Source organism: Arvicanthis niloticus, chromosome 2 (genome assembly GCF_011762505.2).
Source record: "Arvicanthis niloticus isolate mArvNil1 chromosome 2, mArvNil1.pat.X, whole genome shotgun sequence".
NCBI lineage: Eukaryota > Metazoa > Chordata > Mammalia > Rodentia > Muridae > Arvicanthis > Arvicanthis niloticus.
This window is the reverse complement of record NC_047659.1, coordinates 45,367,270-45,370,433: the sequence shown is the minus strand read 5'-3', so window position 1 is coordinate 45,370,433 and position 3,164 is coordinate 45,367,270. Positions and strand designations below refer to the sequence as shown.

The window sequence follows — 3,164 nt, the reverse complement described above, 5'->3', positions numbered from 1 at the left end:
CTAGCATGACAGATCTCCTGGAGCTAGAATTACAGATGATTCTGAATTGCCTTATGTGGGTACTGGGGACTGAACTTTGCTCCTATGGAAGAAGCGAAAGCTTTCTTACCTGCTAAACCATCTTTCCAGTGCTTCAAAGCAGCTTTTTTAGAGCAGTGAAGTCAGTGGACTGGAGACCCCAGGATATTAGATGAGAAGCCATTAGAATAAGATGACAAGACTCCCTGGCAATGGGCAAAGAGACACCTTGTTGATGGCGTCCTTACATCAGTCAGGGACAGAACAGATAACAGTCCTTTGTTCATCCTAGCTTGATGCCTGGTTTGGTGGACCAAGCTGCTTTATGCCTGGAACTCATAAAAACCAAACCAAACCAAACCGAGCCAAATCAAATTCAGGCAGCTCAGCACAGGAGGAGGAAAACAGTCCTGCACCAGACTGCCATGCCACCCACATACCTGCCCTCCAGTGCACCACACAGGTGGGCCATAGACACTGCTTGCTGAAGTGCCATACAGGGTGGATGAGGATATCACCCAGGGGTCTGCCAACCTCGTGGCCATGTGGTGGTGAGATGAGAGAGCAAGAAGTGGAGCAGCTTGGGCATTATGAAGAGAGATGGAACTGGAAACTCGAGGGTGGAGAGAGGTAGTCTGCTATAAGTGGCCAATCCTGCCAACTTGAGCCATACTGAGGTCCCAGCCAGAGTTGCTGCTGAGGAGCGTGTCTGAGTCAGTGGGTAAACAGTGCTAGGGCTGGTGTCGGTGTCGGTGTCGGTGTCTATGGCTCATATAACTACTAGAGAACATGAGGATGTCCTTGGTTGTACCAGCCGCTGGGGGACCACCTGGATGTCCAGGGGATGTGCAGGACTGACCCTCTTCCCAGCACTGGATGTGGCATTCTGGAGAGCTGGCCTCATCTCTCACCGACAGCAGCACTTAGAAAGCAGGCCCTGTGCTTCCCAGGGAGCACAATGGAGCTGGCCCCAAAATGAGTATGGGAGAGCTGACCCTGCCACTCATCTGCTGTGGGGTGGCATGGATGCAGAGGTGATGCCTGTGCCCTGACACCTCCGGCCGTCAGGAAAGCTGCCCACAAGGTCATGAGCTCCAGAGAGCTAGCCCTACCTCTCACCAGTGGTAGCACTTAGGAGAGCAAGCACTGAACCTCGCCTGGACAACACAGTTTAGCTAGCCTTGGTCAAAAATCATGGATAAGCCAGCCCCAAGGGCAAGAGCCAGGGAAAACTGACCCTGCCACTTGTTTGTGGTACAAGGGCAATGCCATCCCCATTCCATCCCTCCCCACATGTGTTGGGAGAGCTGGCCCTGAGGCATGAGAGTAGAAGCATAGCCCTGCCGCCCTTACTGGCTGTAGTCCTCAAAGTGGGCCTTGTGCCTGTCTGGGTAACACAGTGGAGCTGCCCTTGATGGCAAAGGCATGGGTGAGCCAGCTCCGAAGGTGTGAGAGTAGGAGCACTGGCCCAGCCCCTCACACGCTGCAGCACTTGGGAGAGTGGGCCCCACACTTTGGGCAGTAGAGTGGAGCTGGCTTTTGAGGCTTGGGGTTCCAGTGAACTGCCCTGAGGGCATGAAAGCAGGAGAGCTGACCCTGCCTCCTGTTGATGGCAGCACTGAGTGACCTAGCTAGAGCAGTGCTTGCCCTGGTGGTGCTGATAAGGGAGAGCTGGTGCTACACCAGCTTAGCTACCTCCCAAGCTCAGATCCAAGGCTCTGAGTTAGCCCACCCCCAAATTAACATCATCTGCGAAAGGTCAAGACTCATGAAAGGCCCATCCTTCTGAACCACACTGCAGGATCTCCATGACACAGGACAAGAGGATAAGTAGGAGGAGTTTCAGTGAGGAGCCAATATTGATGGTGTCACAGAAGCCAGAGATCTCAAACCAAACCAGTGACTCATTGCAAGTGAAGGTGTGTGGACAGAGGGGTATACACTGAGACACACTGTGACACACTACAGCCTCCAGGATGAGATGTTTTCTATGCTCTGGGTTTTTGTTGTTGTTGTTGATGGTGGTGGTGGTTGGTTGGTTGGTTAATTGCTTTATTCATTTTGTGTGTGTGTGTGTGTGTGTGTGTGTGTGTGTGTTTTATTTGGGAGGAGGAGGTTGCAAGGGCAAAGGACAGATATGAGGGGATGGAGAGATGAGCGGGACTGGAGTGAATGGTGTGAAACTCACAAAGAATCAATGAGAAGTTAAAAAAAAAATACGATGACAAGACTGAAGATTCAAAGGAGCAGTAAGAGTCGTCACTGTCCTGTGGTCACTGTCATGTATGAGCCATGGGGAGGAAGGGATGAGGAGCTGAGAGATCTGTAGACTGCAGAGGCTCTTGAAGAAAGAAAGGAATAGTTTGAAAATGATATTGGGTTGTGGAGAAAAAGTCAGCAGGCCACACTCTGGCCTGGGAGAGATTACATGGGGGAATAACTGTTCCCCTTGGAGAGGCCACAGAGGGGCCAGTGTCCTCAGGAGGGTGCCAGCCAAACACAGTGAAGCCTAGGAGTTAAGGGAAACACCATGGAAGATTAGGAACAAGAGAATATTTTTATTATACATCTGGACCTTCAGACTCTGGAAGGCACATAGAAGGGGTTTTGGAGAACCTGAGACTGTACAGAATATGACTAGGGAGACATGAGCTTCTGCTGGCTGTAGAGGGAACTGAGGCCACTGAGTTTCTGAAAGTGTGGAGAAATAGATCAAGCTGGCCCTTCCTGGGTCTGCCAGCCAACATTATTCCTTGAGAACGCTGTCATCTTCTATGCCCCTCGGTATCCCCTGCATCCCAACTATAGCAGTTGTTACCGTTTTGTAGAAGTATTGAGAATAAGTCCCCGTCTGGACACTGCATTATTAGAATCAGCCCACAAAGTGTTCTGACATCCATTGAGAGTCACCACCTCATCAGAGGCCAGCATATCAGGGTTCCCAGGAATAAAAACGAAGCTCTCCTAGCTCTGCGATGCTTGCTTCCGATGCAAGGGTGCATACTCATGATTCACGTTTCTAACCATGGGAGGCTAAGAGACATGGCCAAAGACTCGGGACCAGATGCAAGTCACAGTGATGGCTCAGGTAGCTACCAGAGAAACAAAACCTTCACATCCACACAGCAATGAACAAACCATCACAG

The 3,164-nt window shown here is 50.9% G+C and overlaps 1 non-coding gene across 1 annotated transcript; it reads left to right on the top strand.

The window, feature by feature from the left end:
- Positions 1–219: 219 nt before the first annotated feature.
- LOC117704753 (small nucleolar RNA SNORA48) lies at positions 220–360 on the top strand. The gene has a single exon (XR_004606287.1). It is a non-coding gene; the product is annotated as a small nucleolar RNA SNORA48 (small nucleolar RNA).
- The last annotated feature ends 2,804 nt before the right edge of the window (positions 361–3,164 follow it).